General features: G+C 40.6%; 24 non-coding genes across 24 annotated transcripts; all 24 read right to left on the reverse strand.

Moving 5' to 3' along the window:
* Positions 1–536: 536 nt before the first annotated feature.
* trnav-cac (transfer RNA valine (anticodon CAC)) lies at positions 537–609 on the reverse strand. Its single transcript has one exon. It is a non-coding gene; the product is annotated as a tRNA-Val (tRNA).
* A 129-nt stretch (positions 610–738) lies between these two features.
* Positions 739–811, reverse strand: trnav-aac (transfer RNA valine (anticodon AAC)). Its single transcript has one exon. It is a non-coding gene; the product is annotated as a tRNA-Val (tRNA).
* Positions 812–2,044: 1,233 nt separating this feature from the next.
* trnav-cac (transfer RNA valine (anticodon CAC)) lies at positions 2,045–2,117 on the reverse strand. The gene has a single exon. It is a non-coding gene; the product is annotated as a tRNA-Val (tRNA).
* A 129-nt stretch (positions 2,118–2,246) lies between these two features.
* Positions 2,247–2,319, reverse strand: trnav-aac (transfer RNA valine (anticodon AAC)). The gene has a single exon. It is a non-coding gene; the product is annotated as a tRNA-Val (tRNA).
* A 1,233-nt stretch (positions 2,320–3,552) lies between these two features.
* Positions 3,553–3,625, reverse strand: trnav-cac (transfer RNA valine (anticodon CAC)). The gene has a single exon. It is a non-coding gene; the product is annotated as a tRNA-Val (tRNA).
* Positions 3,626–3,754: 129 nt separating this feature from the next.
* Positions 3,755–3,827, reverse strand: trnav-aac (transfer RNA valine (anticodon AAC)). The gene has a single exon. It is a non-coding gene; the product is annotated as a tRNA-Val (tRNA).
* A 1,233-nt stretch (positions 3,828–5,060) lies between these two features.
* Positions 5,061–5,133, reverse strand: trnav-cac (transfer RNA valine (anticodon CAC)). The gene has a single exon. It is a non-coding gene; the product is annotated as a tRNA-Val (tRNA).
* Positions 5,134–5,262: 129 nt separating this feature from the next.
* Positions 5,263–5,335, reverse strand: trnav-aac (transfer RNA valine (anticodon AAC)). The gene has a single exon. It is a non-coding gene; the product is annotated as a tRNA-Val (tRNA).
* Positions 5,336–6,568: 1,233 nt separating this feature from the next.
* Positions 6,569–6,641, reverse strand: trnav-cac (transfer RNA valine (anticodon CAC)). The gene has a single exon. It is a non-coding gene; the product is annotated as a tRNA-Val (tRNA).
* Positions 6,642–6,770: 129 nt separating this feature from the next.
* trnav-aac (transfer RNA valine (anticodon AAC)) lies at positions 6,771–6,843 on the reverse strand. Its single transcript has one exon. It is a non-coding gene; the product is annotated as a tRNA-Val (tRNA).
* Positions 6,844–8,127: 1,284 nt separating this feature from the next.
* On the reverse strand, positions 8,128–8,200 carry trnav-cac (transfer RNA valine (anticodon CAC)). Its single transcript has one exon. It is a non-coding gene; the product is annotated as a tRNA-Val (tRNA).
* A 129-nt stretch (positions 8,201–8,329) lies between these two features.
* trnav-aac (transfer RNA valine (anticodon AAC)) lies at positions 8,330–8,402 on the reverse strand. The gene has a single exon. It is a non-coding gene; the product is annotated as a tRNA-Val (tRNA).
* A 2,616-nt stretch (positions 8,403–11,018) lies between these two features.
* Positions 11,019–11,091, reverse strand: trnav-cac (transfer RNA valine (anticodon CAC)). Its single transcript has one exon. It is a non-coding gene; the product is annotated as a tRNA-Val (tRNA).
* Positions 11,092–11,220: 129 nt separating this feature from the next.
* Positions 11,221–11,293, reverse strand: trnav-aac (transfer RNA valine (anticodon AAC)). Its single transcript has one exon. It is a non-coding gene; the product is annotated as a tRNA-Val (tRNA).
* A 1,233-nt stretch (positions 11,294–12,526) lies between these two features.
* trnav-cac (transfer RNA valine (anticodon CAC)) lies at positions 12,527–12,599 on the reverse strand. Its single transcript has one exon. It is a non-coding gene; the product is annotated as a tRNA-Val (tRNA).
* A 129-nt stretch (positions 12,600–12,728) lies between these two features.
* trnav-aac (transfer RNA valine (anticodon AAC)) lies at positions 12,729–12,801 on the reverse strand. The gene has a single exon. It is a non-coding gene; the product is annotated as a tRNA-Val (tRNA).
* A 1,307-nt stretch (positions 12,802–14,108) lies between these two features.
* Positions 14,109–14,181, reverse strand: trnav-cac (transfer RNA valine (anticodon CAC)). Its single transcript has one exon. It is a non-coding gene; the product is annotated as a tRNA-Val (tRNA).
* A 129-nt stretch (positions 14,182–14,310) lies between these two features.
* Positions 14,311–14,383, reverse strand: trnav-aac (transfer RNA valine (anticodon AAC)). Its single transcript has one exon. It is a non-coding gene; the product is annotated as a tRNA-Val (tRNA).
* Positions 14,384–15,616: 1,233 nt separating this feature from the next.
* trnav-cac (transfer RNA valine (anticodon CAC)) lies at positions 15,617–15,689 on the reverse strand. The gene has a single exon. It is a non-coding gene; the product is annotated as a tRNA-Val (tRNA).
* Positions 15,690–15,818: 129 nt separating this feature from the next.
* Positions 15,819–15,891, reverse strand: trnav-aac (transfer RNA valine (anticodon AAC)). Its single transcript has one exon. It is a non-coding gene; the product is annotated as a tRNA-Val (tRNA).
* Positions 15,892–17,124: 1,233 nt separating this feature from the next.
* Positions 17,125–17,197, reverse strand: trnav-cac (transfer RNA valine (anticodon CAC)). The gene has a single exon. It is a non-coding gene; the product is annotated as a tRNA-Val (tRNA).
* Positions 17,198–17,326: 129 nt separating this feature from the next.
* On the reverse strand, positions 17,327–17,399 carry trnav-aac (transfer RNA valine (anticodon AAC)). The gene has a single exon. It is a non-coding gene; the product is annotated as a tRNA-Val (tRNA).
* A 1,233-nt stretch (positions 17,400–18,632) lies between these two features.
* Positions 18,633–18,705, reverse strand: trnav-cac (transfer RNA valine (anticodon CAC)). Its single transcript has one exon. It is a non-coding gene; the product is annotated as a tRNA-Val (tRNA).
* Positions 18,706–18,834: 129 nt separating this feature from the next.
* On the reverse strand, positions 18,835–18,907 carry trnav-aac (transfer RNA valine (anticodon AAC)). Its single transcript has one exon. It is a non-coding gene; the product is annotated as a tRNA-Val (tRNA).
* Positions 18,908–20,185: the final 1,278 nt, after the last annotated feature.

A 20,185-nucleotide genomic window follows, 5' to 3' on the forward strand; every position in this document is an offset into this window, starting at 1 on the left:
TGTAAATAAGGTATTTTTAAAATATTTTTTTCATTAATAAAAACTATATGTTATCGCTTTGTCATTATGTGGTATTGTGTGTAGATAGATTTTATTTTATTTCATCCATTTTAGTATAAGGCTGTAACGTAACAAAATGTGGAAAAAAGTAAGGGGTCTGAAAACTTTCCGAATGCACTGTACCTATGCAGGCTAGCTTCTTTTCCTTTGCTAGCCAGCCAACTAAATCTATCACACAATCACATCAAGCAGCTGAAATGACAGAAAACGATCTACATTTTTGTTTGTTTTACCTTGGATTATATTGCCATTTCTTTGGATATATCCATTACAATGACCCTGATAAATGAATTTGCCTGGCTCAGAGAAGCTGTCAGTCTGGTCACATTCATACAGATCGCATGGTGGAGGTCCCCAAAAAAACGGCAACATTGATCCACAGGTCGGAGAGGTAGACAGCAAGGTTTAGACAAACCTCAACTGTTTCAAACCAAATGCTAGCCTCTGGGCATTGGGAAATATTGAATATTACAAAATGTTTCCGCCCGGTTTCGAACCGGGGACCTTTCGCGTGTGAGGCGAACGTGATAACCACTACACTACGGAAACCGAATGATTGGAAAACTAAGGGTGTGACTGACTTTCGCGTGTGAGGCGAACGTGATAACCAATACACTACTGAAACTAAAGTCTGAATAGCAAATACTGAGAAGTGCGAAGGACCAATTTGTTAAAATGTGTTTCCGCCCGGTCTCGAACCGGGGACCTTTCGCGTGTTAGGCGAACGTGATAACCACTACACTACGGAAACCCAATGAGTGGAATACTAAGGGTGTGGCTGACTTTGGCTGGGTGGGACATTTATCGCTCTCAGAACCTAATGAAATCAGAAATTACTTAGTCAATTAATTAAACAATAAGGCTTGAGAAGCCGGGAATTATTGTGTGCAGCGGCTCTTGGAAGAGGCTTGGTGGTTCAAAACTTCTTCCATTTAAGAGTGATGGAAGCCACTGTGTTCTTGGGTACCTTCAATGCTGCAGAAATGACCAATCATTTGAATTTACCACAGGTGGACTCCAATCAAGTTGAAGAAACATCTCAAGGATGATCAATGGAAACAGGATGGACCTGAGCTCAATTTCCAGCCTCATAGCAAAGGGTCTGAAAACGTACGTAAATAAGGTATTTTTAAAATATTTAATGGGTATTATGGCTCTTTCTGTGGTACTCAATTTGGGATATTATGTGAGGTAGACATGAGAAGCCGGGAATTATCGTGTGCAGCCGGAACTTGGAAGAGGCTTGGTGGTTCCAAACTTCTTCTATTTAAGAGTGATGGAAGCCACTGTGTTCTTGGGTACCTTCAATGCTGCAGAAATGACCAATCATTTGAATTTACCACAGGTGGACTCCAATCAAGTTGAAGAAACATCTCAAGGATGATCAATGGAAACAGGATGGACCTGAGCTCAATTTCCAGCCTCATAGCAAAGGGTCTGAAAATGTATGTAAATAAGGTATTTTTAAAATATTTTTTTCATTAATAAAAACTATATGTTATCGCTTTGTCATTATGTGGTATTGTGTGTAGATAGATTTTATTTTATTTCATCCATTTTAGTATAAGGCTGTAACGTAACAAAATGTGGAAAAAAGTAAGGGGTCTGAAAACTTTCCGAATGCACTGTACCTATGCAGGCTAGCTTCTTTTCCTTTGCTAGCCAGCCAACTAAATCTATCACACAATCACATCAAGCAGCTGAAATGACAGAAAACGATCTACATTTTTGTTTGTTTTACCTTGGATTATATTGCCATTTCTTTGGATATATCCATTACAATGACCCTGATAAATGAATTTGCCTGGCTCAGAGAAGCTGTCAGTCTGGTCACATTCATACAGATCGCATGGTGGAGGTCCCCAAAAAAACGGCAACATTGATCCACAGGTCGGAGAGGTAGACAGCAAGGTTTAGACAAACCTCAACTGTTTCAAACCAAATGCTAGCCTCTGGGCATTGGGAAATATTGAATATTACAAAATGTTTCCGCCCGGTTTCGAACCGGGGACCTTTCGCGTGTGAGGCGAACGTGATAACCACTACACTACGGAAACCGAATGATTGGAAAACTAAGGGTGTGACTGACTTTCGCGTGTGAGGCGAACGTGATAACCAATACACTACTGAAACTAAAGTCTGAATAGCAAATACTGAGAAGTGCGAAGGACCAATTTGTTAAAATGTGTTTCCGCCCGGTCTCGAACCGGGGACCTTTCGCGTGTTAGGCGAACGTGATAACCACTACACTACGGAAACCCAATGAGTGGAATACTAAGGGTGTGGCTGACTTTGGCTGGGTGGGACATTTATCGCTCTCAGAACCTAATGAAATCAGAAATTACTTAGTCAATTAATTAAACAATAAGGCTTGAGAAGCCGGGAATTATTGTGTGCAGCGGCTCTTGGAAGAGGCTTGGTGGTTCAAAACTTCTTCCATTTAAGAGTGATGGAAGCCACTGTGTTCTTGGGTACCTTCAATGCTGCAGAAATGACCAATCATTTGAATTTACCACAGGTGGACTCCAATCAAGTTGAAGAAACATCTCAAGGATGATCAATGGAAACAGGATGGACCTGAGCTCAATTTCCAGCCTCATAGCAAAGGGTCTGAAAACGTACGTAAATAAGGTATTTTTAAAATATTTAATGGGTATTATGGCTCTTTCTGTGGTACTCAATTTGGGATATTATGTGAGGTAGACATGAGAAGCCGGGAATTATCGTGTGCAGCCGGAACTTGGAAGAGGCTTGGTGGTTCCAAACTTCTTCTATTTAAGAGTGATGGAAGCCACTGTGTTCTTGGGTACCTTCAATGCTGCAGAAATGACCAATCATTTGAATTTACCACAGGTGGACTCCAATCAAGTTGAAGAAACATCTCAAGGATGATCAATGGAAACAGGATGGACCTGAGCTCAATTTCCAGCCTCATAGCAAAGGGTCTGAAAATGTATGTAAATAAGGTATTTTTAAAATATTTTTTTCATTAATAAAAACTATATGTTATCGCTTTGTCATTATGTGGTATTGTGTGTAGATAGATTTTATTTTATTTCATCCATTTTAGTATAAGGCTGTAACGTAACAAAATGTGGAAAAAAGTAAGGGGTCTGAAAACTTTCCGAATGCACTGTACCTATGCAGGCTAGCTTCTTTTCCTTTGCTAGCCAGCCAACTAAATCTATCACACAATCACATCAAGCAGCTGAAATGACAGAAAACGATCTACATTTTTGTTTGTTTTACCTTGGATTATATTGCCATTTCTTTGGATATATCCATTACAATGACCCTGATAAATGAATTTGCCTGGCTCAGAGAAGCTGTCAGTCTGGTCACATTCATACAGATCGCATGGTGGAGGTCCCCAAAAAAACGGCAACATTGATCCACAGGTCGGAGAGGTAGACAGCAAGGTTTAGACAAACCTCAACTGTTTCAAACCAAATGCTAGCCTCTGGGCATTGGGAAATATTGAATATTACAAAATGTTTCCGCCCGGTTTCGAACCGGGGACCTTTCGCGTGTGAGGCGAACGTGATAACCACTACACTACGGAAACCGAATGATTGGAAAACTAAGGGTGTGACTGACTTTCGCGTGTGAGGCGAACGTGATAACCAATACACTACTGAAACTAAAGTCTGAATAGCAAATACTGAGAAGTGCGAAGGACCAATTTGTTAAAATGTGTTTCCGCCCGGTCTCGAACCGGGGACCTTTCGCGTGTTAGGCGAACGTGATAACCACTACACTACGGAAACCCAATGAGTGGAATACTAAGGGTGTGGCTGACTTTGGCTGGGTGGGACATTTATCGCTCTCAGAACCTAATGAAATCAGAAATTACTTAGTCAATTAATTAAACAATAAGGCTTGAGAAGCCGGGAATTATTGTGTGCAGCGGCTCTTGGAAGAGGCTTGGTGGTTCAAAACTTCTTCCATTTAAGAGTGATGGAAGCCACTGTGTTCTTGGGTACCTTCAATGCTGCAGAAATGACCAATCATTTGAATTTACCACAGGTGGACTCCAATCAAGTTGAAGAAACATCTCAAGGATGATCAATGGAAACAGGATGGACCTGAGCTCAATTTCCAGCCTCATAGCAAAGGGTCTGAAAACGTACGTAAATAAGGTATTTTTAAAATATTTAATGGGTATTATGGCTCTTTCTGTGGTACTCAATTTGGGATATTATGTGAGGTAGACATGAGAAGCCGGGAATTATCGTGTGCAGCCGGAACTTGGAAGAGGCTTGGTGGTTCCAAACTTCTTCTATTTAAGAGTGATGGAAGCCACTGTGTTCTTGGGTACCTTCAATGCTGCAGAAATGACCAATCATTTGAATTTACCACAGGTGGACTCCAATCAAGTTGAAGAAACATCTCAAGGATGATCAATGGAAACAGGATGGACCTGAGCTCAATTTCCAGCCTCATAGCAAAGGGTCTGAAAATGTATGTAAATAAGGTATTTTTAAAATATTTTTTTCATTAATAAAAACTATATGTTATCGCTTTGTCATTATGTGGTATTGTGTGTAGATAGATTTTATTTTATTTCATCCATTTTAGTATAAGGCTGTAACGTAACAAAATGTGGAAAAAAGTAAGGGGTCTGAAAACTTTCCGAATGCACTGTACCTATGCAGGCTAGCTTCTTTTCCTTTGCTAGCCAGCCAACTAAATCTATCACACAATCACATCAAGCAGCTGAAATGACAGAAAACGATCTACATTTTTGTTTGTTTTACCTTGGATTATATTGCCATTTCTTTGGATATATCCATTACAATGACCCTGATAAATGAATTTGCCTGGCTCAGAGAAGCTGTCAGTCTGGTCACATTCATACAGATCGCATGGTGGAGGTCCCCAAAAAAACGGCAACATTGATCCACAGGTCGGAGAGGTAGACAGCAAGGTTTAGACAAACCTCAACTGTTTCAAACCAAATGCTAGCCTCTGGGCATTGGGAAATATTGAATATTACAAAATGTTTCCGCCCGGTTTCGAACCGGGGACCTTTCGCGTGTGAGGCGAACGTGATAACCACTACACTACGGAAACCGAATGATTGGAAAACTAAGGGTGTGACTGACTTTCGCGTGTGAGGCGAACGTGATAACCAATACACTACTGAAACTAAAGTCTGAATAGCAAATACTGAGAAGTGCGAAGGACCAATTTGTTAAAATGTGTTTCCGCCCGGTCTCGAACCGGGGACCTTTCGCGTGTTAGGCGAACGTGATAACCACTACACTACGGAAACCCAATGAGTGGAATACTAAGGGTGTGGCTGACTTTGGCTGGGTGGGACATTTATCGCTCTCAGAACCTAATGAAATCAGAAATTACTTAGTCAATTAATTAAACAATAAGGCTTGAGAAGCCGGGAATTATTGTGTGCAGCGGCTCTTGGAAGAGGCTTGGTGGTTCAAAACTTCTTCCATTTAAGAGTGATGGAAGCCACTGTGTTCTTGGGTACCTTCAATGCTGCAGAAATGACCAATCATTTGAATTTACCACAGGTGGACTCCAATCAAGTTGAAGAAACATCTCAAGGATGATCAATGGAAACAGGATGGACCTGAGCTCAATTTCCAGCCTCATAGCAAAGGGTCTGAAAACGTACGTAAATAAGGTATTTTTAAAATATTTAATGGGTATTATGGCTCTTTCTGTGGTACTCAATTTGGGATATTATGTGAGGTAGACATGAGAAGCCGGGAATTATCGTGTGCAGCCGGAACTTGGAAGAGGCTTGGTGGTTCCAAACTTCTTCTATTTAAGAGTGATGGAAGCCACTGTGTTCTTGGGTACCTTCAATGCTGCAGAAATGACCAATCATTTGAATTTACCACAGGTGGACTCCAATCAAGTTGAAGAAACATCTCAAGGATGATCAATGGAAACAGGATGGACCTGAGCTCAATTTCCAGCCTCATAGCAAAGGGTCTGAAAATGTATGTAAATAAGGTATTTTTAAAATATTTTTTTCATTAATAAAAACTATATGTTATCGCTTTGTCATTATGTGGTATTGTGTGTAGATAGATTTTATTTTATTTCATCCATTTTAGTATAAGGCTGTAACGTAACAAAATGTGGAAAAAAGTAAGGGGTCTGAAAACTTTCCGAATGCACTGTACCTATGCAGGCTAGCTTCTTTTCCTTTGCTAGCCAGCCAACTAAATCTATCACACAATCACATCAAGCAGCTGAAATGACAGAAAACGATCTACATTTTTGTTTGTTTTACCTTGGATTATATTGCCATTTCTTTGGATATATCCATTACAATGACCCTGATAAATGAATTTGCCTGGCTCAGAGAAGCTGTCAGTCTGGTCACATTCATACAGATCGCATGGTGGAGGTCCCCAAAAAAACGGCAACATTGATCCACAGGTCGGAGAGGTAGACAGCAAGGTTTAGACAAACCTCAACTGTTTCAAACCAAATGCTAGCCTCTGGGCATTGGGAAATATTGAATATTACAAAATGTTTCCGCCCGGTTTCGAACCGGGGACCTTTCGCGTGTGAGGCGAACGTGATAACCACTACACTACGGAAACCGAATGATTGGAAAACTAAGGGTGTGACTGACTTTCGCGTGTGAGGCGAACGTGATAACCAATACACTACTGAAACTAAAGTCTGAATAGCAAATACTGAGAAGTGCGAAGGACCAATTTGTTAAAATGTGTTTCCGCCCGGTCTCGAACCGGGGACCTTTCGCGTGTTAGGCGAACGTGATAACCACTACACTACGGAAACCCAATGAGTGGAATACTAAGGGTGTGGCTGACTTTGGCTGGGTGGGACATTTATCGCTCTCAGAACCTAATGAAATCAGAAATTACTTAGTCAATTAATTAAACAATAAGGCTTGAGAAGCCGGGAATTATTGTGTGCAGCGGCTCTTGGAAGAGGCTTGGTGGTTCAAAACTTCTTCCATTTAAGAGTGATGGAAGCCACTGTGTTCTTGGGTACCTTCAATGCTGCAGAAATGACCAATCATTTGAATTTACCACAGGTGGACTCCAATCAAGTTGAAGAAACATCTCAAGGATGATCAATGGAAACAGGATGGACCTGAGCTCAATTTCCAGCCTCATAGCAAAGGGTCTGAAAACGTACGTAAATAAGGTATTTTTAAAATATTTAATGGGTATTATGGCTCTTTCTGTGGTACTCAATTTGGGATATTATGTGAGGTAGACATGAGAAGCCGGGAATTATCGTGTGCAGCCGGAACTTGGAAGAGGCTTGGTGGTTCCAAACTTCTTCTATTTAAGAGTGATGGAAGCCACTGTGTTCTTGGGTACCTTCAATGCTGCAGAAATAAGAGTGATGGAAGCCACTGTGTTCTTGGGTACCTTCAATGCTGCAGAAATGACCAATCATTTGAATTTACCACAGGTGGACTCCAATCAAGTTGAAGAAACATCTCAAGGATGATCAATGGAAACAGGATGGACCTGAGCTCAATTTCCAGCCTCATAGCAAAGGGTCTGAAAATGTATGTAAATAAGGTATTTTTAAAATATTTTTTTCATTAATAAAAACTATATGTTATCGCTTTGTCATTATGTGGTATTGTGTGTAGATAGATTTTATTTTATTTCATCCATTTTAGTATAAGGCTGTAACGTAACAAAATGTGGAAAAAAGTAAGGGGTCTGAAAACTTTCCGAATGCACTGTACCTATGCAGGCTAGCTTCTTTTCCTTTGCTAGCCAGCCAACTAAATCTATCACACAATCACATCAAGCAGCTGAAATGACAGAAAACGATCTACATTTTTGTTTGTTTTACCTTGGATTATATTGCCATTTCTTTGGATATATCCATTACAATGACCCTGATAAATGAATTTGCCTGGCTCAGAGAAGCTGTCAGTCTGGTCACATTCATACAGATCGCATGGTGGAGGTCCCCAAAAAAACGGCAACATTGATCCACAGGTCGGAGAGGTAGACAGCAAGGTTTAGACAAACCTCAACTGTTTCAAACCAAATGCTAGCCTCTGGGCATTGGGAAATATTGAATATTACAAAATGTTTCCGCCCGGTTTCGAACCGGGGACCTTTCGCGTGTGAGGCGAACGTGATAACCACTACACTACGGAAACCGAATGATTGGAAAACTAAGGGTGTGACTGACTTTCGCGTGTGAGGCGAACGTGATAACCAATACACTACTGAAACTAAAGTCTGAATAGCAAATACTGAGAAGTGCGAAGGACCAATTTGTTAAAATGTGTTTCCGCCCGGTCTCGAACCGGGGACCTTTCGCGTGTTAGGCGAACGTGATAACCACTACACTACGGAAACCCAATGAGTGGAATACTAAGGGTGTGGCTGACTTTGGCTGGGTGGGACATTTATCGCTCTCAGAACCTAATGAAATCAGAAATTACTTAGTCAATTAATTAAACAATAAGGCTTGAGAAGCCGGGAATTATTGTGTGCAGCGGCTCTTGGAAGAGGCTTGGTGGTTCAAAACTTCTTCCATTTAAGAGTGATGGAAGCCACTGTGTTCTTGGGTACCTTCAATGCTGCAGAAATGACCAATCATTTGAATTTACCACAGGTGGACTCCAATCAAGTTGAAGAAACATCTCAAGGATGATCAATGGAAACAGGATGGACCTGAGCTCAATTTCCAGCCTCATAGCAAAGGGTCTGAAAACGTACGTAAATAAGGTATTTTTAAAATATTTAATGGGTATTATGGCTCTTTCTGTGGTACTCAATTTGGGATATTATGTGAGGTAGACATGAGAAGCCGGGAATTATCGTGTGCAGCCGGAACTTGGAAGAGGCTTGGTGGTTCCAAACTTCTTCTATTTAAGAGTGATGGAAGCCACTGTGTTCTTGGGTACCTTCAATGCTGCAGAAATGACCAATCATTTGAATTTACCACAGGTGGACTCCAATCAAGTTGAAGAAACATCTCAAGGATGATCAATGGAAACAGGATGGACCTGAGCTCAATTTCCAGCCTCATAGCAAAGGGTCTGAAAATGTATGTAAATAAGGTATTTTTAAAATATTTTTTTCATTAATAAAAACTATATGTTATCGCTTTGTCATTATGTGGTATTGTGTGTAGATAGATTTTATTTTATTTCCCATTTTAGTATAAGGCTGTAACGTAACAAAATGTGGAAAAAAGTAAGGGGTCTGAAAACTTTCCGAATGCACTGTACCTATGCAGGCTAGCTTCTTTTCCTTTGCTAGCCAGCCAACTAAATCTATCACACAATCACATCAAGCAGCTGAAATGACAGAAAACGATCTACATTTTTGTTTGTTTTACCTTGGATTATATTGCCATTTCTTTGGATATATCCATTACAATGACCCTGATAAATGAATTTGCCTGGCTCAGAGAAGCTGTCAGTCTGGTCACATTCATACAGATCGCATGGTGGAGGTCCCCAAAAAAACGGCAACATTGATCCACAGGTCGGAGAGGTAGACAGCAAGGTTTAGACAAACCTCAACTGTTTCAAACCAAATGCTAGCCTCTGGGCATTGGGAAATATTGAATATTACAAAATGTTTCCGCCCGGTTTCGAACCGGGCGTGTGAGGCGAACGTGATAACCAATCACTACTGAAACTAAAGTCTGAATAGCAAATACTGAGAAGTGCGAAGGACCAATTTGTTAAAATGATAACCACTACACTATAACCACTACACTACGGAAACCCAATGAGTGGAATACTAAGGGTGTGGCTGACTTTGGCTGGGTGGGACATTTATCGCTCTCAGAACCTAATGAAATCAGAAATTACTTAGTCAATTAATTAAACAATAAGGCTTGAGAAGCCGGGAATTATTGTGTGCAGCGGCTCTTGGAAGAGGCTTGGTGGTTCAAAACTTCTTCCATTTAAGAGTGATGGAAGCCACTGTGTTCTTGGGTACCTTCAATGCTGCAGAAATGACCAATCATTTGAATTTACCACAGGTGGACTCCAATCAAGTTGAAGAAACATCTCAAGGATGATCAATGGAAACAGGATGGACCTGAGCTCAATTTCCAGCCTCATAGCAAAGGGTCTGAAAACGTACGTAAATAAGGTATTTTTAAAATATTTAATGGGTATTATGGCTCTTTCTGTGGTACTCAATTTGGGATATTATGTGAGGTAGACATGAGAAGCCGGGAATTATCGTGTGCAGCCGGAACTTGGAAGAGGCTTGGTGGTTCCAAACTTCTTCTATTTAAGAGTGATGGAAGCCACTGTGTTCTTGGGTACCTTCAATGCTGCAGAAATGACCAATCATTTGAATTTACCACAGGTGGACTCCAATCAAGTTGAAGAAACATCTCAAGGATGATCAATGGAAACAGGATGGACCTGAGCTCAATTTCCAGCCTCATAGCAAAGGGTCTGAAAATGTATGTAAATAAGGTATTTTTAAAATATTTTTTTCATTAATAAAAACTATATGTTATCGCTTTGTCATTATGTGGTATTGTGTGTAGATAGATTTTATTTTATTTCATCCATTTTAGTATAAGGCTGTAACGTAACAAAATGTGGAAAAAAGTAAGGGGTCTGAAAACTTTCCGAATGCACTGTACCTATGCAGGCTAGCTTCTTTTCCTTTGCTAGCCAGCCAACTAAATCTATCACACAATCACATCAAGCAGCTGAAATGACAGAAAACGATCTACATTTTTGTTTGTTTTACCTTGGATTATATTGCCATTTCTTTGGATATATCCATTACAATGACCCTGATAAATGAATTTGCCTGGCTCAGAGAAGCTGTCAGTCTGGTCACATTCATACAGATCGCATGGTGGAGGTCCCCAAAAAAACGGCAACATTGATCCACAGGTCGGAGAGGTAGACAGCAAGGTTTAGACAAACCTCAACTGTTTCAAACCAAATGCTAGCCTCTGGGCATTGGGAAATATTGAATATTACAAAATGTTTCCGCCCGGTTTCGAACCGGGGACCTTTCGCGTGTGAGGCGAACGTGATAACCACTACACTACGGAAACCGAATGATTGGAAAACTAAGGGTGTGACTGACTTTCGCGTGTGAGGCGAACGTGATAACCAATACACTACTGAAACTAAAGTCTGAATAGCAAATACTGAGAAGTGCGAAGGACCAATTTGTTAAAATGTGTTTCCGCCCGGTCTCGAACCGGGGACCTTTCGCGTGTTAGGCGAACGTGATAACCACTACACTACGGAAACCCAATGAGTGGAATACTAAGGGTGTGGCTGACTTTGGCTGGGTGGGACATTTATCGCTCTCAGAACCTAATGAAATCAGAAATTACTTAGTCAATTAATTAAACAATAAGGCTTGAGAAGCCGGGAATTATTGTGTGCAGCGGCTCTTGGAAGAGGCTTGGTGGTTCAAAACTTCTTCCATTTAAGAGTGATGGAAGCCACTGTGTTCTTGGGTACCTTCAATGCTGCAGAAATGACCAATCATTTGAATTTACCACAGGTGGACTCCAATCAAGTTGAAGAAACATCTCAAGGATGATCAATGGAAACAGGATGGACCTGAGCTCAATTTCCAGCCTCATAGCAAAGGGTCTGAAAACGTACGTAAATAAGGTATTTTTAAAATATTTAATGGGTATTATGGCTCTTTCTGTGGTACTCAATTTGGGATATTATGTGAGGTAGACATGAGAAGCCGGGAATTATCGTGTGCAGCCGGAACTTGGAAGAGGCTTGGTGGTTCCAAACTTCTTCTATTTAAGAGTGATGGAAGCCACTGTGTTCTTGGGTACCTTCAATGCTGCAGAAATGACCAATCATTTGAATTTACCACAGGTGGACTCCAATCAAGTTGAAGAAACATCTCAAGGATGATCAATGGAAACAGGATGGACCTGAGCTCAATTTCCAGCCTCATAGCAAAGGGTCTGAAAATGTATGTAAATAAGGTATTTTTAAAATATTTTTTTCATTAATAAAAACTATATGTTATCGCTTTGTCATTATGTGGTATTGTGTGTAGATAGATTTTATTTTATTTCATCCATTTTAGTATAAGGCTGTAACGTAACAAAATGTGGAAAAAAGTAAGGGGTCTGAAAACTTTCCGAATGCACTGTACCTATGCAGGCTAGCTTCTTTTCCTTTGCTAGCCAGCCAACTAAATCTATCACACAATCACATCAAGCAGCTGAAATGACAGAAAACGATCTACATTTTTGTTTGTTTTACCTTGGATTATATTGCCATTTCTTTGGATATATCCATTACAATGACCCTGATAAATGAATTTGCCTGGCTCAGAGAAGCTGTCAGTCTGGTCACATTCATACAGATCGCATGGTGGAGGTCCCCAAAAAAACGGCAACATTGATCCACAGGTCGGAGAGGTAGACAGCAAGGTTTAGACAAACCTCAACTGTTTCAAACCAAATGCTAGCCTCTGGGCATTGGGAAATATTGAATATTACAAAATGTTTCCGCCCGGTTTCGAACCGGGGACCTTTCGCGTGTGAGGCGAACGTGATAACCACTACACTACGGAAACCGAATGATTGGAAAACTAAGGGTGTGACTGACTTTCGCGTGTGAGGCGAACGTGATAACCAATACACTACTGAAACTAAAGTCTGAATAGCAAATACTGAGAAGTGCGAAGGACCAATTTGTTAAAATGTGTTTCCGCCCGGTCTCGAACCGGGGACCTTTCGCGTGTTAGGCGAACGTGATAACCACTACACTACGGAAACCCAATGAGTGGAATACTAAGGGTGTGGCTGACTTTGGCTGGGTGGGACATTTATCGCTCTCAGAACCTAATGAAATCAGAAATTACTTAGTCAATTAATTAAACAATAAGGCTTGAGAAGCCGGGAATTATTGTGTGCAGCGGCTCTTGGAAGAGGCTTGGTGGTTCAAAACTTCTTCCATTTAAGAGTGATGGAAGCCACTGTGTTCTTGGGTACCTTCAATGCTGCAGAAATGACCAATCATTTGAATTTACCACAGGTGGACTCCAATCAAGTTGAAGAAACATCTCAAGGATGATCAATGGAAACAGGATGGACCTGAGCTCAATTTCCAGCCTCATAGCAAAGGGTCTGAAAACGTACGTAAATAAGGTATTTTTAAAATATTTAATGGGTATTATGGCTCTTTCTGTGGTACTCAATTTGGGATATTATGTGAGGTAGACATGAGAAGCCGGGAATTATCGTGTGCAGCCGGAACTTGGAAGAGGCTTGGTGGTTCCAAACTTCTTCTATTTAAGAGTGATGGAAGCCACTGTGTTCTTGGGTACCTTCAATGCTGCAGAAATGACCAATCATTTGAATTTACCACAGGTTCTTCTATTTAAGAGTGATGGAAGCCACTGTGTTCTGCTGCAGAAATGACCAATCATTTGAATTTACCACAGGTGGACTCCAATCAAGTTGAAGAAACATCTCAAGGATGATCAATGGAAACAGGATGGACCTGAGCTCAATTTCCAGCCTCATAGCAAAGGGTCTGAAAATGTATGTAAATAAGGTATTTTTAAAATATTTTTTTCATTAATAAAAACTATATGTTATCGCTTTGTCATTATGTGGTATTGTGTGTAGATAGATTTTATTTTATTTCATCCATTTTAGTATAAGGCTGTAACGTAACAAAATGTGGAAAAAAGTAAGGGGTCTGAAAACTTTCCGAATGCACTGTACCTATGCAGGCTAGCTTCTTTTCCTTTGCTAGCCAGCCAACTAAATCTATCACACAATCACATCAAGCAGCTGAAATGACAGAAAACGATCTACATTTTTGTTTGTTTTACCTTGGATTATATTGCCATTTCTTTGGATATATCCATTACAATGACCCTGATAAATGAATTTGCCTGGCTCAGAGAAGCTGTCAGTCTGGTCACATTCATACAGATCGCATGGTGGAGGTCCCCAAAAAAACGGCAACATTGATCCACAGGTCGGAGAGGTAGACAGCAAGGTTTAGACAAACCTCAACTGTTTCAAACCAAATGCTAGCCTCTGGGCATTGGGAAATATTGAATATTACAAAATGTTTCCGCCCGGTTTCGAACCGGGGACCTTTCGCGTGTGAGGCGAACGTGATAACCACTACACTACGGAAACCGAATGATTGGAAAACTAAGGGTGTGACTGACTTTCGCGTGTGAGGCGAACGTGATAACCAATACACTACTGAAACTAAAGTCTGAATAGCAAATACTGAGAAGTGCGAAGGACCAATTTGTTAAAATGTGTTTCCGCCCGGTCTCGAACCGGGGACCTTTCGCGTGTTAGGCGAACGTGATAACCACTACACTACGGAAACCCAATGAGTGGAATACTAAGGGTGTGGCTGACTTTGGCTGGGTGGGACATTTATCGCTCTCAGAACCTAATGAAATCAGAAATTACTTAGTCAATTAATTAAACAATAAGGCTTGAGAAGCCGGGAATTATTGTGTGCAGCGGCTCTTGGAAGAGGCTTGGTGGTTCAAAACTTCTTCCATTTAAGAGTGATGGAAGCCACTGTGTTCTTGGGTACCTTCAATGCTGCAGAAATGACCAATCATTTGAATTTACCACAGGTGGACTCCAATCAAGTTGAAGAAACATCTCAAGGATGATCAATGGAAACAGGATGGACCTGAGCTCAATTTCCAGCCTCATAGCAAAGGGTCTGAAAACGTACGTAAATAAGGTATTTTTAAAATATTTAATGGGTATTATGGCTCTTTCTGTGGTACTCAATTTGGGATATTATGTGAGGTAGACATGAGAAGCCGGGAATTATCGTGTGCAGCCGGAACTTGGAAGAGGCTTGGTGGTTCCAAACTTCTTCTATTTAAGAGTGATGGAAGCCACTGTGTTCTTGGGTACCTTCAATGCTGCAGAAATGACCAATCATTTGAATTTACCACAGGTGGACTCCAATCAAGTTGAAGAAACATCTCAAGGATGATCAATGGAAACAGGATGGACCTGAGCTCAATTTCCAGCCTCATAGCAAAGGGTCTGAAAATGTATGTAAATAAGGTATTTTTAAAATATTTTTTTCATTAATAAAAACTATATGTTATCGCTTTGTCATTATGTGGTATTGTGTGTAGATAGATTTTATTTTATTTCATCCATTTTAGTATAAGGCTGTAACGTAACAAAATGTGGAAAAAAGTAAGGGGTCTGAAAACTTTCCGAATGCACTGTACCTATGCAGGCTAGCTTCTTTTCCTTTGCTAGCCAGCCAACTAAATCTATCACACAATCACATCAAGCAGCTGAAATGACAGAAAACGATCTACATTTTTGTTTGTTTTACCTTGGATTATATTGCCATTTCTTTGGATATATCCATTACAATGACCCTGATAAATGAATTTGCCTGGCTCAGAGAAGCTGTCAGTCTGGTCACATTCATACAGATCGCATGGTGGAGGTCCCCAAAAAAACGGCAACATTGATCCACAGGTCGGAGAGGTAGACAGCAAGGTTTAGACAAACCTCAACTGTTTCAAACCAAATGCTAGCCTCTGGGCATTGGGAAATATTGAATATTACAAAATGTTTCCGCCCGGTTTCGAACCGGGGACCTTTCGCGTGTGAGGCGAACGTGATAACCACTACACTACGGAAACCGAATGATTGGAAAACTAAGGGTGTGACTGACTTTCGCGTGTGAGGCGAACGTGATAACCAATACACTACTGAAACTAAAGTCTGAATAGCAAATACTGAGAAGTGCGAAGGACCAATTTGTTAAAATGTGTTTCCGCCCGGTCTCGAACCGGGGACCTTTCGCGTGTTAGGCGAACGTGATAACCACTACACTACGGAAACCCAATGAGTGGAATACTAAGGGTGTGGCTGACTTTGGCTGGGTGGGACATTTATCGCTCTCAGAACCTAATGAAATCAGAAATTACTTAGTCAATTAATTAAACAATAAGGCTTGAGAAGCCGGGAATTATTGTGTGCAGCGGCTCTTGGAAGAGGCTTGGTGGTTCAAAACTTCTTCCATTTAAGAGTGATGGAAGCCACTGTGTTCTTGGGTACCTTCAATGCTGCAGAAATGACCAATCATTTGAATTTACCACAGGTGGACTCCAATCAAGTTGAAGAAACATCTCAAGGATGATCAATGGAAACAGGATGGACCTGAGCTCAATTTCCAGCCTCATAGCAAAGGGTCTGAAAACGTACGTAAATAAGGTATTTTTAAAATATTTAATGGGTATTATGGCTCTTTCTGTGGTACTCAATTTGGGATATTATGTGAGGTAGACATGAGAAGCCGGGAATTATCGTGTGCAGCCGGAACTTGGAAGAGGCTTGGTGGTTCCAAACTTCTTCTATTTAAGAGTGATGGAAGCCACTGTGTTCTTGGGTACCTTCAATGCTGCAGAAATGACCAATCATTTGAATTTACCACAGGTGGACTCCAATCAAGTTGAAGAAACATCTCAAGGATGATCAATGGAAACAGGATGGACCTGAGCTCAATTTCCAGCCTCATAGCAAAGGGTCTGAAAATGTATGTAAATAAGGTATTTTTAAAATATTTTTTTCATTAATAAAAACTATATGTTATCGCTTTGTCATTATGTGGTATTGTGTGTAGATAGATTTTATTTTATTTCATCCATTTTAGTATAAGGCTGTAACGTAACAAAATGTGGAAAAAAGTAAGGGGTCTGAAAACTTTCCGAATGCACTGTACCTATGCAGGCTAGCTTCTTTTCCTTTGCTAGCCAGCCAACTAAATCTATCACACAATCACATCAAGCAGCTGAAATGACAGAAAACGATCTACATTTTTGTTTGTTTTACCTTGGATTATATTGCCATTTCTTTGGATATATCCATTACAATGACCCTGATAAATGAATTTGCCTGGCTCAGAGAAGCTGTCAGTCTGGTCACATTCATACAGATCGCATGGTGGAGGTCCCCAAAAAAACGGCAACATTGATCCACAGGTCGGAGAGGTAGACAGCAAGGTTTAGACAAACCTCAACTGTTTCAAACCAAATGCTAGCCTCTGGGCATTGGGAAATATTGAATATTACAAAATGTTTCCGCCCGGTTTCGAACCGGGGACCTTTCGCGTGTGAGGCGAACGTGATAACCACTACACTACGGAAACCGAATGATTGGAAAACTAAGGGTGTGACTGACTTTCGCGTGTGAGGCGAACGTGATAACCAATACACTACTGAAACTAAAGTCTGAATAGCAAATACTGAGAAGTGCGAAGGACCAATTTGTTAAAATGTGTTTCCGCCCGGTCTCGAACCGGGGACCTTTCGCGTGTTAGGCGAACGTGATAACCACTACACTACGGAAACCCAATGAGTGGAATACTAAGGGTGTGGCTGACTTTGGCTGGGTGGGACATTTATCGCTCTCAGAACCTAATGAAATCAGAAATTACTTAGTCAATTAATTAAACAATAAGGCTTGAGAAGCCGGGAATTATTGTGTGCAGCGGCTCTTGGAAGAGGCTTGGTGGTTCAAAACTTCTTCCATTTAAGAGTGATGGAAGCCACTGTGTTCTTGGGTACCTTCAATGCTGCAGAAATGACCAATCATTTGAATTTACCACAGGTGGACTCCAATCAAGTTGAAGAAACATCTCAAGGATGATCAATGGAAACAGGATGGACCTGAGCTCAATTTCCAGCCTCATAGCAAAGGGTCTGAAAACGTACGTAAATAAGGTATTTTTAAAATATTTAATGGGTATTATGGCTCTTTCTGTGGTACTCAATTTGGGATATTATGTGAGGTAGACATGAGAAGCCGGGAATTATCGTGTGCAGCCGGAACTTGGAAGAGGCTTGGTGGTTCCAAACTTCTTCTATTTAAGAGTGATGGAAGCCACTGTGTTCTTGGGTACCTTCAATGCTGCAGAAATGACCAATCATTTGAATTTACCACAGGTGGACTCCAATCAAGTTGAAGAAACATCTCAAGGATGATCAATGGAAACAGGATGGACCTGAGCTCAATTTCCAGCCTCATAGCAAAGGGTCTGAAAATGTATGTAAATAAGGTATTTTTAAAATATTTTTTTCATTAATAAAAACTATATGTTATCGCTTTGTCATTATGTGGTATTGTGTGTAGATAGATTTTATTTTATTTCATCCATTTTAGTATAAGGCTGTAACGTAACAAAATGTGGAAAAAAGTAAGGGGTCTGAAAACTTTCCGAATGCACTGTACCTATGCAGGCTAGCTTCTTTTCCTTTGCTAGCCAGCCAACTAAATCTATCACACAATCACATCAAGCAGCTGAAATGACAGAAAACGATCTACATTTTTGTTTGTTTTACCTTGGATTATATTGCCATTTCTTTGGATATATCCATTACAATGACCCTGATAAATGAATTTGCCTGGCTCAGAGAAGCTGTCAGTCTGGTCACATTCATACAGATCGCATGGTGGAGGTCCCCAAAAAAACGGCAACATTGATCCACAGGTCGGAGAGGTAGACAGCAAGGTTTAGACAAACCTCAACTGTTTCAAACCAAATGCTAGCCTCTGGGCATTGGGAAATATTGAATATTACAAAATGTTTCCGCCCGGTTTCGAACCGGGGACCTTTCGCGTGTGAGGCGAACGTGATAACCACTACACTACGGAAACCGAATGATTGGAAAACTAAGGGTGTGACTGACTTTCGCGTGTGAGGCGAACGTGATAACCAATACACTACTGAAACTAAAGTCTGAATAGCAAATACTGAGAAGTGCGAAGGACCAATTTGTTAAAATGTGTTTCCGCCCGGTCTCGAACCGGGGACCTTTCGCGTGTTAGGCGAACGTGATAACCACTACACTACGGAAACCCAATGAGTGGAATACTAAGGGTGTGGCTGACTTTGGCTGGGTGGGACATTTATCGCTCTCAGAACCTAATGAAATCAGAAATTACTTAGTCAATTAATTAAACAATAAGGCTTGAGAAGCCGGGAATTATTGTGTGCAGCGGCTCTTGGAAGAGGCTTGGTGGTTCAAAACTTCTTCCATTTAAGAGTGATGGAAGCCACTGTGTTCTTGGGTACCTTCAATGCTGCAGAAATGACCAATCATTTGAATTTACCACAGGTGGACTCCAATCAAGTTGAAGAAACATCTCAAGGATGATCAATGGAAACAGGATGGACCTGAGCTCAATTTCCAGCCTCATAGCAAAGGGTCTGAAAACGTACGTAAATAAGGTATTTTTAAAATATTTAATGGGTATTATGGCTCTTTCTGTGGTACTCAATTTGGGATATTATGTGAGGTAGACATGAGAAGCCGGGAATTATCGTGTGCAGCCGGAACTTGGAAGAGGCTTGGTGGTTCCAAACTTCTTCTATTTAAGAGTGATGGAAGCCACTGTGTTCTTGGGTACCTTCAATGCTGCAGAAATGACCAATCATTTGAATTTACCACAGGTGGACTCCAATCAAGTTGAAGAAACATCTCAAGGATGATCAATGGAAACAGGATGGACCTGAGCTCAATTTCCAGCCTCATAGCAAAGGGTCTGAAAATGTATGTAAATAAGGTATTTTTAAAATATTTTTTTCATTAATAAAAACTATATGTTATCGCTTTGTCATTATGTGGTATTGTGTGTAGATAGATTTTATTTTATTTCATCCATTTTAGTATAAGGCTGTAACGTAACAAAATGTGGAAAAAAGTAAGGGGTCTGAAAACTTTCCGAATGCACTGTACCTATGCAGGCTAGCTTCTTTTCCTTTGCTAGCCAGCCAACTAAATCTATCACACAATCACATCAAGCAGCTGAAATGACAGAAAACGATCTACATTTTTGTTTGTTTTACCTTGGATTATATTGCCATTTCTTTGGATATATCCATTACAATGACCCTGATAAATGAATTTGCCTGGCTCAGAGAAGCTGTCAGTCTGGTCACATTCATACAGATCGCATGGTGGAGGTCCCCAAAAAAACGTCAACATTGATCCAAAAAACGGCAACATATTGAATGTTACAAAATGTTTCCGCCCGGTTTCGAACCGGGGACCTGGTTCGATGTAAATAAGGTATTTTTAAAATATTTTTTTCATTAATAAAAACTATATGTTATCGCTTTGTCATTGAAAATGCG

Source organism: Oncorhynchus clarkii, chromosome 28 (genome assembly GCF_045791955.1).
Source record: "Oncorhynchus clarkii lewisi isolate Uvic-CL-2024 chromosome 28, UVic_Ocla_1.0, whole genome shotgun sequence".
Taxonomy (NCBI): Eukaryota; Metazoa; Chordata; class Actinopteri; order Salmoniformes; family Salmonidae; genus Oncorhynchus; species Oncorhynchus clarkii.